Source organism: Nomascus leucogenys, chromosome 16 (genome assembly GCF_006542625.1).
Source record: "Nomascus leucogenys isolate Asia chromosome 16, Asia_NLE_v1, whole genome shotgun sequence".
In the NCBI taxonomy this organism is placed as follows: domain Eukaryota; kingdom Metazoa; phylum Chordata; class Mammalia; order Primates; family Hylobatidae; genus Nomascus; species Nomascus leucogenys.
Window position 1 is genome coordinate 38,302,534 of NC_044396.1, and position 16,558 is coordinate 38,319,091.

A 16,558-nucleotide genomic window follows, 5' to 3' on the forward strand; every position below is an offset into this window, starting at 1 on the left:
TCTTCAATTAGTCTAATCTCCTTTTGGGGTACTCAAAGTTATTTAGAATCTGACCCACCTTCATGTAATGACTTTCACCACTTTTATACCCTCCTCCTGTCTCTGAACCCAGTTGTCTACTGATATATTGTTGCTTTCCAATTTACCTATTTTAGAACACTTTTCTAAAAATCCTTTATGAATATTACTGCTATCGATTGCTTCTCATTCTTCAAAGTTGAGTTGAAAAATCGTCTCCTGCTTTAAGTTATCCATGAGCACCTCATTGGAATTGTTTGCTCACCCTTCCTCCTAGAGTAAAATTAAAAAAAAAAATTATACCTTTAATGACCTTTATTACCTGCATTAATAATCAGAAGCCAGACGGCAGCAACACTGATGGTGCCTCTGCAGTCGCTCCTGGATTTTGTCTTGATAAAGGAAATGATGAGGGTGAGATGAGTGTTGGGAGTGTCTTTTTGACATCTGTCCTTTTAGACGTTAAACATATGCCTGAGGTGAAATTTGAATAAGCAATTTAGGATATGAATGGCAGCCTCTTAGGAATGTCAGGCCTAGAAATGTAAATGCAGAAGTCATTAGCTGTGGATGACCATGGTATTGTGTGAGGACACTGAGTGCGTGAACATGGAGGGCAGACTGGAGCTGAGGACTGTGTGGGGGAGATTTCAACATTTAGAGATTAGAAATGGGAGACACTTGTAACTAAAGTGGAGAATAAAGTCGGTGAGTAAAGAGGACAACAGAGAATGTTTTGAGAAGGAGGAAGTGATCAATGCCCTCAAAGGGTTCTGACACATCTGATAAGATGAGGATGAAGGCAAGATGATTTCTAAGATGATCACCGTGATTTCTAAAGCAAATTCAGAGGAGTGATGAGATAAACCTATTTGGCATCAAGTTGGTGGTGAAAAAAAAAAACAGATAATGAGGCGGTGAAGTAAGAATTTATAGGCAATTCTTGTTGTTTCTATGCTGATAAAATACAGATGAATCTCTTGATAAGGTTTTATATACAGAGAAGAAGATTTTTTTCTGTTTGAATGGCAATATTTTAAAAAACCTCAAAATATATGTTTTTGACAAGTCTCCATAAAACATTGTTGAAACACTTTCCATATATATTAAGTATCGCCTAACCCACAAATCCCCAAAACAAATGATGGCAACATTGGATAAGCTTATTAACTTTATCCAGCAGATTAGGGAAAGGAGGCACTGGGTGGCAGTTTTCCAAATGTCACAAATCTCATTGGTGGTTCTGAATGAGTGGAGGGTGATGGAAACAACTCAGGAGGCGCAGAACTGCTGTGGCAGAAAGACAGATTGACATTGCAGGACATATTTACTGGTTGAAATTAGTAAACAACTAGTGGTCCTATCTCTCACCTACAAAAGAAAGGGGGGAAAATAATCATTCTCTTTTCTAATAATGGATCACAGAATTCACCTTTCTACAAAAAATACTTAGTGGCTTTATTGAAATATAATAGACAATAAATTGCACATATTTAAAGTGTATGATGTGCTAAGTGTTGGCATGTGTATACCCTTATGAAGCCACCATCAAAACCACATCACAAATTTCCTCATCTCCCTTCCTAATCCTTCTTTTTCTTCCCCACACTCCCACTGCTGGGGAGTCACTGACCTACTTTCTGTCAATATAAATAGTGCAGCATAATTGTGTTAATATGTGTTTCACATATTAATAGTCATTCCTATTGTTGAGTAGTATTCCATTGTATGAATATACTATCAGTTGATGGGCACTTGAATTACATATGGTTTGGGGCCCAAAAATAAACTTGCTACATATTGATTATTTTTGTTTATTTATCCAACCAATTGTTTAGAGAGAAACGTTAAAAATATCTGACTGTATCTGTGAATTTGTCTATTTTTCCATAGTCTCTCAGTTTTAGTTTCATGTTTTGAAGCTCTCATATTAGCTATGTAACAATTTAGGATCATTATGTCTTATTTATAAATCTATCATTTTATTATTATACTCTGACCCCCTTTGGAGCTGGTAACATTTATTACTCTGAAATTTACTTTGCTGATATTAACATAGTCAGTCTAGGTTTATTTGGATTAGGGTGATATGTGGGGATTTTTTCCTTTTACTTTTAACCTACTTAACATCTAAAATGGCTCTCCTGTAGAAAGCACACAGCTACATCTTAGCTTTTGATTCAAATTACAACTTCTGCCTTATAATTGGTATTTAGAACGTTTAAATGTAATGTGATTATTGACAAGATCTTGCTATTTGTTTTCTCTTTCTCCATTTTGTTCTTTGTTTATATCTTCCTCTCAATCTACCTTCTTTTGAGTTAATTGAATGTTTCTGATTTCTTTTTTTGATTTGATTTCATTGACTTATTAACTATATGTTAACTCTGTTAACTATATAACTACATAACTTATTGTTTTGTTTTGATTGTAAGTTTAGAGTTTATAATATATATCTTTAATTTATCACCATCTGCCTTTAAGTGATAGCATACTATTTCACATATTATATAAGAACCTTATAATAATATATACTTCCATTTCTTTCCTTTTGACCTTTATGGCATTATTTTTCATTTTCTGAAGTTCTGCATGATTTTACACTACCACTAGCAATACACAAGTAATCAATTTTCTTTGCATCCTGATGCAAAGGGACGCTCTGTCCCTACCCAAATCTCATCTTGAATTGAGGCTCCCATAATCCCCACATGTCATGGGAAGGACCCAGTGGGAGGTAATTGACTCATGGGGGTGGGTTTTTCCCCATGCTGTTCTCATGATAGTGAATAAGTCTCACGAGATCTGATGATTTTGTAAAGGGCAGTTCCCCTGCACATGCTCCCGTGCCTGCTGCCATGTAAGATGAGGTATTATATTACTCCTCCTTTGCCTTCCACCATGATTGTGAGGCCTCTCCAGCCATGTGGAACTGTGAGTCCATTAAACTTCTTTTTCTTTATAAATTACCCAGTCTCGGGTATTTCTTTATTATGTATAAAAATGGAGTAATACACATCTTCACAAGTGTTTGCGTTGTCACCATTTAAATTTTAGTTATAATTTGAAGCAATATCTAATTTTTTTATTTAAGGAAACTCAATATGAGAAGAAAAGTTTATTGTATTTACCGTTATCTTTATTCTTTCCAGTATTCTTTCCTCACTGAAATCCAAAAGGGGAAGGTGGTCTCAATACCTCTCTGCAGTGGTGAAAATCCTGACTCTACTTGGCCTCCTCTGACACTGCCCCTTGGGGAGGGGAGAGGCTTCTTATGGCAACTGGTGGAGGTGAAAGTTCACACTACTTGATATGGTTTGACTCTGTGTCCCCACCCAAATCTCACGTTGAACTGTGATCCTGAGTGTTGGAGATAGGGCCTGGTGAGAGGTTATTGGATCATGCGGGCTGTTTCCAGTGGTTTAGCACCATCCTCCTAGGGCTCTCTTGTGATGGAATTCTCATGAGATCTGCTTGTTTAAACACATTTATGTCTAATGTTCCATTATTGGAACACCTTGCATGTTGGAGTTATTTATATCCTACTGCTCAAGGCCATTACCAAGGTCTGATTTTTTTCAAACTCAAAAAATTGCAACCTCAGGCATAAATGGGTTAAAAGTGTGTAGCATCTCTCCTCTCTTTCCTGCTCCACCGTGGTTAAGATGTGGTTGCTTCCCCTTTGCCTTCTGCGATGATTGTAAGTTCTCTGAGGCCTCCCAGCCATGCTTCCTGTACAGCCTAAGGAATTGTCAGTCAATTAAACCTATTTTCTTTATAAACTACCTAGTCTTGGGTAGTTATTTATAGCAGTGTGAGAACGGACTAATACACTAGCCACGTGATCTCCACCAACACCATGGGGTTGGGGCCTGTTGTACCCAGCAGGGATGAAAGTTCCAGCTCCTTCCTAGTCCCTCCTTGAGACCACCTTAGCAGGGGAGTTGGGACACTTATACTTTTAAAAAAGTTAACTTAATTGCCACTATTTCTAAATTAGATTATATTGAAATGCATAGACAATAAATACTAAACATCTCTTTCCTTACAGCAATCAACCATAGCCTGTGTTTGTACAGCTCATACAATAAAAATGACCTTTACATGTTTAAAGGTATTTTTTAAGAATATGCAGCAGAGGCCTTTGTTGCCTGAAAAGCCTACAATATTTACTGTTTATTCTTATCATTAACAAGGAAATGTTTGTCCTGTTGCCTTGGAGAAGAAGAAAACAAATATGCAAAGAAACAAGAAGAAAACATCAAAACATATCTAATGCAAATATCATGAAAATATCATGATGCTTCAATTCTAGTCTTAATTATAGCTCGATACTGTGTGAGAAAAGTAAATAAAAGCCACAATGCAAGACTCTAAGTTCTCTTGTTTGTCGACTCTAATAGTCAAAGGCAAGTGGGCACAAATAATGCATTAAAAGTTCAAGTCTATTGACCTGGAAGCAGAATAAATAGGAGTAAGTCCAATTTGTCTTTCTACCTGCTCCTTCCATGAACTCAGCCATTGACACTCACCCCACTTCCCAGCCCTCCTTCCAATTCTCCTGTGATGTATTAGGATCTCCAGATCCTGTCTCCATGTCCACTTTAAGAGAACTCAAACTAAGACCCCCATATTCCTTTATTCAGACCTGGCAAGTAAAGAACAACTAAAGTCAGAGGTTTGCAGCCTCAGATAGTAGTTGGTATTAAATGTTATTAATTCAGTGTCTGGAAAATAGCAATTGTTGATGCAGGTGCTTTAACAACCTAATCACTGAGATGTCCATTACATCTTGTTATATGAAGACAGGTTAGCACATATTTATATGTTATTACCAGAAAATTTGATTTGTCTACAGTTATAATGTCTCTTTGCACATTAAAATTTTCTATCTAGTTCTGTCTCATGGAAAGGGAACAGGACTATGCTTAATAAATAAGCATTTAAAAATAGTTCTAAAGGACTTATAATCTTGAGCCTATATTTTTGATTGTTGAAGATCCATTTATGAGGAAGTTTCTCATAAATTAAAAAAAGAGAAACACTTAGCAAAAGTTACAAGTTATGCTCTTGAAACTCCTTGGTGAAAAATAACTCTGATAATTATTTGGACCTAATTTGCTTGGTTCATAAAAAGGAACTAAGGAATTTCTCTAAATCATTATAAATCATATGACATTTCCAGTTCCTTAAATATATTAAAATTAAGATGATATGATTCTAACAGGTTCATGTTAAAACAGAAAATTTTGAAAATCGAAGTTGCATTACTACACCCCTATAGGGAACCAACAGGAGGGTGTCAATAGATGGTCAGTAATGTACCGATTTATTTGCCACTGGTGTGTCTCTGTGTGTTCAGTGGCTCGTTTACTCAGAGAAGAGTCTAAGCATGCTTGGTGTGATCCATTCTCTCTCTCTCCCTCCCTCCTTTTCCTGCCTCGAGTGTTATCTCTGCTCTGTTAGCATCAATGCTATGAGCAGCATGTCCCTGCAGTGAAAGTCCACAATTTTGTATTCATGTTAGGGACTCGGGGAGGGTTGTGGGCCTGATTCAAACTCAGAGTTTGAGGAAGCCCACTGAGGACACAATTATCAGCAAAGTTCCAAAATCATCCCTAACGATAAAATTGACTCTTTTCTCTCAATCTAGAAGGCTGCAGACTAGATGTTATTTCTTTCCAAATTCATATGTTGAAATTTCACCCTTATAGTGATGATGTTAAGGCATGGAGCTGGCGGGAGGAAATTAGGTCATGAAGGCAGAGCCATCATGAATAGGATTAGTGCCCTTATAAAATAAACTCCAGAGAGACCCCTTGCCCCTCCTACCATGTGAGGACACAGCTAGAAGATGGCTGTCAGTGCCCCAGGAAGCTGCCCTCACCAGACACTGACTTGGCTGGCACTTCAACCTTGGACTTCCCAGCCTCTGGAACTGTGAGAAATATATTTTTGTTGTTTACAAGACATGCAGTCTAGGATATTTTTGTTATAGCAGCCCAAACAAAGACATGGTACTAGTACCTAATTTTCTACTGAATTCTGAATTTGCTATTGAAGAGGACAGGAGAATATTATTTATTGGCTTACTGAAATCACAAGAGGATATAAATAGATTGTAAGAATTCACACAGACATAAGAAACTATGCATAGTGATCACCAATTTTACAGGGGAAAACAAATAATTATATTTCAAAATTTTTCTTATATTTTTTCTTCTGTATAATTCCTTCCTTTGTCCTTCTCAATGCTATTTGTTATTCTTCCTCAAATGTACTTGCTGATAAACTCCCCTAGGTCTACTATAGGGCAACACATGTTCTTATGATTTGTATTGTTTAGGGAGAGGAGGTTTGTAGAGGCAGGGATGCAGTCAGAAACCAGCATTTATGGAAGGCAAATGATGCACTCTACATTTTGGAAGACAAGATGATGCAAAGAATCTTGAGTGGATGTGAGAACTGAAAAGACCCAGGCCTAAAATCGACCTCCAAAATATGCTAGTGGTATTACCTCAGATTGCTCAAGTTTTCCCATCCCTTTCCAGTGATTCAGAGCTAGCATCTCAATATACCAAACTGATTAAATGCTTAGCCTTTAAAGTCAAACAGACTTGGGTTTGAAATTAGCAATGCTAATTATAAGCTGAGTCATTTAGGCAAAAATTATAAGTAATTAACCTCTCTGTGTCTTAGTTTCTTTTCTGTTATATAATAGATCTTTTACAGGGCCTGGCGCATATAAAGCATTCAATATAATTTAAGTGATAGAATGATGATTTTTAATTCACATCATTAGGTTTCTCTTAAGTCTGACTCCAATATTTAAAAAATTCAAATAATTTTATAGACTAAAATTTAGAGAAGTCATGGGAAAGCAAGAAAAGGCTATATATATATATGTATATATATATATAATTATAATTGGGAAAAGGACATTTGCAAAGTTAATTTCCATCAAAACTAATTTTACTGCAGTTTAGAAAACCAAAAGTAAACTTAAATTATGTATATGCAAAAAATTGGCTTGAACTCTATATGAAATGTAATAAAAAGTAATTGCTATAATTAGAATAATGTTTTATCTTTGTTTTCCATTGATTTGGTATTTCATCTTTCTCAACTTATAATTTTGCTAAAGTGTTAAGAAGTTATAAAGTGTAACAAGAAGTTTCCATGTTGACATGAGTGCCCATGAAGAAGTAACTTATCATAACTTACAAAGAAATAAGAGTGCTGCTTTGCAAATACATTGACACATTTTTTTTGCATTCAAATATCCTCTTTTTCAGTGATTATTTTCTATTGCTTAGGTAAGTTTGTTTTTCACTCTGATAATATGTAAGGGTTATTTCTTTCTTTTCTTTTTTTTTTTGTTTTTTGTTTTTTTGATATGGGGTCTTGCTCTCTTGCCTAGGCTGGAGTGCAGTGGCATCATCACAGCTCACTAGAAACCTCGACCTCCCTGGCTCAGGTGATCCCCCAACCCCAGACTCCCGAGTAGCTGGGACTATAGTCATATGACACCATGCCCAGCTAATTTTTGTGCTTTTTTGTCGAGATGGTGTATTAGTCTGTTTTTAGACTGCTATAAAGAACTATGTGAGACTGGGTAATTTATAAAGAACAGAGGTAAAATGGCCATACTGCACAAGGTAATTTATAGATTCAGTGCCATCCCCATCAAGCTACCAATGACTTTCTTCACAGAATTGGAAAAAACTACTTTAAAGTTCATATGGAACGAAGAAAGGGCCCGCATTGCCAAGTCAATCCTAAGCCAAAAGAACAAAGCTGGAGGCATCACGCTACCTGACTTCAAACTATACTACAAGGCTATAGTAACCACAATAGCATGGTACTGGTACCACAACAGAGATATAGACCAATGGAACAGAACAGAGCCCTCAGAAATAATACCACACATCTACAACCATCTGATCTTTGACAAACCTGAAAAAAACAAGAAATAGAGAAAGGATTCCCTATTTAATAAATGGTGCTGGGAAAACTGACTAGCCATATATAGAAAGCTGAAACTGGATCCCTTCCTTACACCTTAAACAAAAATTAATTCAAGATGGATTAAAGACTTAAATGTTAGACCTAAAACCATAAAAACTCTAGAAGAAAACCTAGGCAATACCATTTAGGACATAAGCATGGGCAAGGACTTCATGTCTAAAACACCAAAAGCAATGGCAACAAAAGCCAAAATTGACAAGTGGGATCTAATTAAACTAAAGAGCTTCTGCACAGCAAAAGAAACTACCATCAGAGTGAATAGGCAACCTACAGGATGGGAGAAAATTTTTGCAACCTACTCATCTGACAAAGGGCTAATATCCAGAATCTACAATGAACTCAAACAAATTTACAAGAAAAAAGAAAACAACCCCATCACAAAGTGGGCAAAGGATATGAACAGACACATCTCAAAAGAAGACATTTATGCAGCCAACAGACACATGAAAAAATGCTCATCATCACTGGTCATCAGAGAAATGCAAATCAAAACCACAATGAGATACCATCTCACACCAGTTAGAATGGTGATCATTGAAAAGTCAGGAAACAACAGGTGCTGGAGAGGATGTGGAGAAATAGGAATACTTTTACACTGTTGGTGGGACTGTAAACTAGTTCAACCATTGTGGAAGATAGTGTGTGATTTCTCAAGGATCTGGAACTAGAAATACCATTTGACTCAGCCATCCCATTACTGGGTATATACCCAAAGGATTATAAATCATGCTGCTCTAAAGACACATGCACACATATGTTTACTATGGCACTATTCACAATAGCAAAGACTTGGAACCAACCCAAATGTCCATCAATGATAGACTGGATTAAGAAAATGTGGCACATATACACCATGGAATACTATGCAGCCATAAAAAAGGATGAGTTCATGTCCCTTGTGGGGACATGGATGAAGCTGGAAACCATCATTCTCAGCAAACTCTCGCAAGGACAAAAGACCAAACACTGCATGTTCTTGCTTATAGGTGGGAATTGAAAAATGAGAACATATGGACACAGGAAGGGGAACATAACACACCAGGGCATGTCATGGGGTGGGGGAAGGGGGGAGGGATAGCATTAGGAGATATACCTAATGTAAATGACGAGTTAATGGGTGCAGCACACCAACATGGCACATGTATACATATGTAACAAACCTGTACATTGTGCACATGTACCCTAGAACTTAAAGCATAATTTTAAAAAAGAAGAAGAAAAGAAAAGAGGTTAAATTGATTCACAGTTCTACAGTCTCATGCTGGGGGAGGCCTCAGAAAATTTATAATCATGGCAGAAGGCAAAGAAGAAGCAAGGCGCATCTTACATGGCAGCAGGAGGGGAGGAGGAGAAGTGCTACACTTTTAAACCATCAGATCTCATGAGAACTCACTATCACGAGAACAGCATGGGGAAAACTACCCCTGTAATCCAATCACCTCCTACCAGGTCCCTCCCTCAACACATGAGGATTACAACTGGAGATGAGATTTGGATGGGGACACTGAGCCAAACTATATCAGACTGGTTTTGTCATTCTGCACAGGCTGGTCATGAACTCCTGTGTTCAAGCTATCCTCCAGCCTCAGCCTCCCAAAGTGCTGGGATTATAGGCATGAGCCACTGTGCCCAGCCAAGGGTATTTCCTATGAGGATAATTTTGTTTGAAAGGGATATTTAGTAGAAAACTTAAAAGAAGAAGACCGGGCGCAGTGCCTCATGCCTGTAATCCAAGCATTTTGGGAGGCCGAGGTGGGCAGATCATTTGAGGACAAGAGTTCGATATCAGCCTGGCCAACATGGTGAAACCCTGTCTCTACTAAAAATACAAAAATTAACCGAGTGTGGTGGTGGTTGCCTGTAATCCAAGCTACTGCGGAGGGTGGGGCAGGAGAATCTCTTGAACCTGGGAGGCAGAGGTTGCAGTGAGCCGAGATCGCGCCACTGCACTCTAGCCTGGGCAATAGAGGGAGCCTTCATGTGAAAAAAGAAAACTTAAAGGAAGTAAGCACAAATCAAACCTACAAATCAATTGAAATCATGCAAAGAAAATACTATTATGCACAGTAATTGAACTAATAGGACTTCTGTTACATCTCTTGGTAGTACATATGAACTGTAATAAAAATTAGTTTCTAAAATCCATTTAACCTTACATCAAGGAAGTTTATATGAAATTATGTGTACTTCAACGAAATCATTATTTTATAAACTGCAAAGTGAATATGTATATGGATATTTCAAAACTGTGACTTGGTATATGAATCAAGTATTAAGTATGTTATTTTAACTTATTAGTTTTATGTGATATATTATTATGATGGAAGCAATATGCTGAAAGTCTAGCTAATATTGAAAACACAAGCAAATAAATTATATTAATATGAACTACCTAAAGAACAGTTATTTAAGAGCAAAGATTTACTGATTTATTAACAAATTTAAGATTTTTTACTATAAGTAGATTTTTATTTATAAGAAACTATAGAAAAGTATTAATAAATATTTTAATATGTTATTTTAAACCTAGAATTATGTCTTACCATACACTAGAAATCAGCTTTGTCATTATTCTAAGGATTGTCTTTTAAAAGCTAGTAAAATGTATGAATTTTATTAACTTATTTCATTCTGAAAGTTAAATGTGTATTTGTGAATTAGAACAAATACATTGTATATTTTTAGTTGTAGTAAAATATATATAACTACATTTACCATTTAATCATTTTTAAGTCTACAGTTTGTGGTGTTAAGTACATTAATATTGCTACACACCCACTCTCCGAAACTTTTCATCTTGAAACTAAAACTCTACTCATGAAACGACAACTCCCCATTCCTTCCTCCCTCTCTGCAGCCCCTGGCAACCACCATTCTACTTTCTGTCTCCATAAATTTGACTGCTCTAGCCACCTCATAGAAGTGGAATCATAAAGTATTTGTCTTTTTGTGATTGACTTATTTCATTTAACGTAATGTCTTCAAGGTTCATTCACGTTGTAGCATCTATCAGATTTTCCATCTTTTTCAGACTCAAAAAAAGCCCCACTTTATGGATTCTGACATTTTGCTTTTTCATTCATTTCATTTCATCCATAGATGGAGGCTTGTGATCATAGGTATACTAACATTACTTTGAGCCCTACTTTCAATTATTTTGAGTATATATCCACAAATGAAAAAGCTGGGTCACATCATAATTCTGTTTTCCATTTTGTGAGAAACAACCATATTGTTTTCCCTAGCGTACACACCATTTTACATACCCATCAACAGTGCACACATATTCTAATTTCTCCACATCTTTGTCAAAATGGGTTACTTTCTATTTTTTTAATAGTAGCCATCTTATAGATGGTATCTCATTGAGGTTTTCATTTGCATTTGTATAATTAGGGGTGTTGAGCATCTTTTCACATGCTTGTTGATCATTCATATGTCTTCTTTGATGAAATATTTATTCAGCTTCTTTGCCAATTTTTGAATTGGGTTGTTTGGGGGTTTTTTTGTGTCATTGAGTTGTAGGAGTTCTTTTATGTTTTAGATGTTTACCTTTTATCCACCGTGTGATGTACAAATATTTACTCTCATTCTGTTGGCTGCCTTGTCATTCTGTTGATTGTATTCTTTGATTCAGAGACATTTTTAAATTTTATGTAAACCAATTTACCTATTTTTCTCTGTTGCTTGTGCTTTTAGTGTTGCATCCAATAAACCATTACCAAATCTAATGTATGAAACTTTTCACTTTTGTTGTCTTCTAACAGGTTTAGCCATTTATGACCAACACACAGCTATCACCATACTCAATGATAGGACACTGAAACCTTTTCCCGTAAGATCAGAAAGAACAAGACAAGGATGCCCACTTTTGCCACTTCTATCTAACTTCTCTGGAACCCAGAGAAGTTAGTCAAGAAAAGGAAACAAAAGGCATTCAAAGCAAAAAAGAGGGTGAAAATCTTTTTTTCTGTTTGCAGATGACATGATCGTATATGTGGAAAATCCTAAATAATCTAATAAAACATTGTTTTAACTGAAAGGAATTAAGCAAAGTTTCAGGGTACAAAATCAACAAGCAGAAGTCAGTTTTTTCAATACTACTCTAATTCATCAACAGATTCAATACCATCCATATCAAAATCCCAAAACGATCCATGTCAAAATTCAGGAGGTATTTTTTTTGCAGATATAGAAAAACATCCTAAAATTCACATGAAATCTCAAGAGATTCTGAATAGCCAGAACAATCATGAAAATTCAAAGCAAATTTAGAGGCCTTATACTCTCTGATTTTAATATTTATTTCAAAGCTACCAGAATCAAAATATTTCTATAGTTTTATATTCTCTATTTCACTTGCTTCTCTCCTAATAATTATTATCCCCCTTCTTTTGCTAACTGTAGATTTAGTTTGTCTTCTTTTTCTTATTCCCTGAGTAAGGTTTTTAATTTGAGATTTTAAAATTTATTTTTAGTGTTAGCTTTTGCAGCTGTATATTTTCCCTGGCGCTGCTTTCACAGCGTTCCATATGTTTTAGAATGTTGTATTTTGCTCTCATCTGCCTCAAGGTATTTTCTAGTTTCCCATGTGATATCTTTTCTGCCCATTGGTTGATTAATAGTGTCTTGTTTGATTTCCATAATTTAGTAAATTTTCCAGTTCCATCAGATACTTACTTCTAGTTTCATCCCATTGCAAGCAGCAAAGAAACCTCTCATGATTTCATTTTTTAAAATTTATTAAGACTTGCTTTTTGGCCCAACATTTGATCTATCATAGAGAATGTTCTATATGTACTTGAGAAAAATGAGTATTCTGATACTGTTGTTTGAAATGTTTTGTGTATGTTTGTTAGGTCTGATTTATTTATACTGTTTTCAAATCTTCTGTTTCTTTATTGATCTGTCCTTTTCATTACTACATGTGAGATATTAAAATTTTCTACTATTTTATAGAGTTGTATATTTTTTGCTTTCTTTCTGTCAATGTTTCTTTCATATATTTAGGAGCTCTGATGTTGGGTGTATATATAATTGTTATATTTTCTTAGTGGCTTAATTATTTTATCACTAAATAATGTTCTTTGTCTCCTCTAACAGTTTCTGGCTCAAAGTTTATTTTGCATGACATTAGTATAGCCACCCCTGCTCTCTTTCGATGGCTATTTGCATAGAATATCTTTTTTCATCCTTTTACTTTTAACATATGAGTGTTTTCAGATCTAAAGTGAGTCAGTTGTAGACAGCATTTAGTTAGATCTTGTGTATATATCTATTCTGCAAATGTGCATCTTTTGACGGGGAATTTAATTCTTCTGTATTTTTTGTAATTCCTTAAGGGAAAGAATTTACTCTTGTAATTCTGTTTATTGTCTTCAGTATTTCTTTGAGCTTTTTGTCCTTCATTTATTTCCTTATTGACTTTCTTCGTATTAACATTTTTTAGTTAACTTTATGTAGTGATACGTTATGATTTGATTTCCTTCTCATTTCCTTTCTTGTATAGTCTATAGTTATTGCTTTTTGTTACCATGGGGATTACAAAAAACATTTAAAGTTACATCATGCTGTTTTAATCTGATAACAACTTAACTTCAATTGCATATAAAACTTTACTTCTTAACAACTTAGTTTCCTCTTTTTGTTGTTGATGTCAAAAATTACCTTTTTATATGTTTTGTACCCATTAGCATCAATTTATGCTTTTGTCCTCTAAACCTTATGAAAGAATTAAAAGTGGAATTACAAACCAAAACTGAAATAATAAAATATTTTTGTCATGATAATTACCTTTACCTGAGAACTTCATTTTTTTTGTATTGCTTTAAGTTACCCTCTGGCATTCTTTCATTTAAATTTGGAGGACTCCCTTTAGCATTTCTTGTACAGTACATCTGGTAGTAATCAATTCCCTCAGCTTTTGTTTACCTGGAAATGTCTTAGTTTTCTCTCATTTTTGAAGATTAGTGTTGCCAGACATAGTGTTCTCAGAATTTTTTCCCTTTAACTTTAAATATATTTTACATTAGTTCCCATTGCCTTTTGGCCTGTAAGGTTTCTCCTAAAAAATATCACGATAATCTTATAGGGCTACCATGCACAAGGTAAGCCATTTTTCTTTTGCTACTTTGAAGTTTCTCTGTCTTAACTTTTGGCATTTGGACTATAATGTATCTCAGTGAGGGTCTTTTGGGGTTTATTTTACTTGGACTTCCATAATGTACATGTTGGTTGACTTGATGGTATCCCATAAGTGCCCGTGGCATTTCTCAGTTCATTCTGTTCATTTCTGCTCCTTTCACTCTGTAATTTCAAGTGACCTGTCTTTAAATTTGCTGATTATTTTGTCTGTTTAATTCTGCTATTGAATGCCTCTAATTAATTTTGTAATTCTCTTATTATATTTTCTCAGTTCCAGAATTTCTGTTTGATTCATTCTTATAATTTCAATATCTTTGTTGATATTATTTTGTTCATATATTGTCTTTCTGCTTTCACGTAATTCTCGTTCCCTTCTCTTTAGCTCATTGTGCATACTTAAGAAGTTTATTTTAAAGTCATTGTCAAGGCCTATGTTTCCTTAGGGTTAATTTCTAGACACCAATGTTGTTCCTTTGAATGGCCATATTCGCTGTTTCTTTACATAACTTTTAATCCTTTTTTGAAAACTGGGCATGTAAAACACCAAGAGAAAAACAGAACAAAGCAACAACAGCAAAGCCAACCACTTCTCCCATCCTTTGCAGACTGGCTCCACGCAAGGGAAAATACCACTAATCAGCCCCATGTACACACGCATTGTTCTTTCAAGCCTTTTCTAGAAATGACTAGTCACTGGGTGACGAGTCACTTTTGTTCCAGTTCATCCATTGACACAATTCCTTTTAAATGTTTTAATTTCCTTAAGAGTCTCACCCTAATTCTTCTTGAAGCCATAAGCATTTTATCGTGTTCCTCTTCCTTGATCTCTTGCCTTTAGTGCCTGCAGGTCTCCAGTTGCCTTTCAGCTCTCTTCACCGTGGCAATCACCACTGCTTTCAGTGGCCTCCAACCTGATGTCCTAACAATGCCACCATTCCAATCAACTCTCCAAGTCAGGTGACACAAGAGACCAGTCCCCTGGCAGCCCCTAGACAAGCCCAAATGCTGCAAGTTCCACTTATTTCCTTCCAGATTGAGTAGGAATTGGACAACTTTCTCTTGACTGTGTCACGCTGCTCCAAGGAGTGAATGGAGCAAAGAGAAGCAAAAATACTACAAAATATTCTACTATTGTTATTGTGGCTGTTTCTTTTGGCATTCACTTGGTTGATGCAACTTCTAAAGTGGTTTTTGAAGCTCTAAAGTCATTTTGGTCCATATGTCACTTTTCATTCTGTCTTACCATGGGTGAGTGAAGGTCTAGAGCTTCTTAATCTGCCATCTGTCTAATGTCACTCCAGAACAATCGACTTTTTGGCCCTAGTCTACTTTTTGGTAGTACTAAAACTTCCAATTCCCTATCTTTTGTTGAATATACTTAAGAATAATTTACTAGGCACAACTGACAATAACATGACTCACTTTCAAGAAGCACAAGTGTAGACACATCCCTCTTCAGAGAAAATCATACTGACACGAATGTATGCTTAAAAAGATAATATCTTAAATTTTATAAACTGAAAAAAATGTACTAATATCTCCTCACATAATATTGTAGAGACATATACTTAATATATTACTTTACTCATTATTACATTCCTTTGGTTAAATAAAATACTGTAAAATATGAAGGAACCCACAAATATTATTTCCTTCCTCTTTCCTACTCTGCCTATTTTTCAACATGATTCCTTCCCTTTTGCACACCGTTCCCTGCTGCAGTGTTAACAAACATGTTACAATCTCAGCAGTAGGCAAATTCTTTGAATTCTGAGGTTTCTTCCCATTTATTATATATAATATGTGTTGACAAAGCATACATCTATTAAAAATTCATGTACTCCAGTTATTTTGGTATGATCACTTTGATGATTAAATTATAATAGATTGATGTAATGCTTTTAGTAATATGAACATAAAAATGTTCTGACCTTGAGATTATAATGAACAATGATTGGCACCGTTTACTATTGTATATAACCTGTTATAATTCAAAATGTACTCTGATTATAATTATCATATGTTGAAAAAAATAGAAAATTGCTTTTTTCTGGCTCCATAACGAATTAATAAAATTTACCTCTGCTACTTCTGGTGATTTATACTCATGTTGGAGTCACCAAAGAGGCAACATCAAGACAGGATCAGAGTCCTTTCTGATTTTACCTGTGGGAGTTGGGATTTTATTTTACTCTTTGTTTTTAAGAGACAGAGTCTTGCTCTGTCACCCAGGCTAGAGTGCAGTGGCACAATCATGGTTCACTGCAGCCTTGATCTCCTGGGTTCAAGTGATCCTCCTACCTCGGCCTCCTAAGTAGCTGGGACCACAGGTGTGCACCACCATGTCTGTCTAATTTTTTTAAGATGT

The 16,558-nt window shown here is 35.5% G+C and overlaps 1 long non-coding RNA gene across 1 annotated transcript; it reads right to left on the bottom strand.

Annotated features, from left to right (window-relative positions):
- Positions 1-1,180: 1,180 nt before the first annotated feature.
- Positions 1,181-15,018, bottom strand: LOC115830692. The gene is made up of 2 exons (XR_004026248.1): positions 14,965-15,018; positions 1,181-1,389 (listed from the first exon to the last, which is right to left on the bottom strand). It is a non-coding gene; the product is annotated as an uncharacterized LOC115830692 (long non-coding RNA).
- Positions 15,019-16,558: the final 1,540 nt, after the last annotated feature.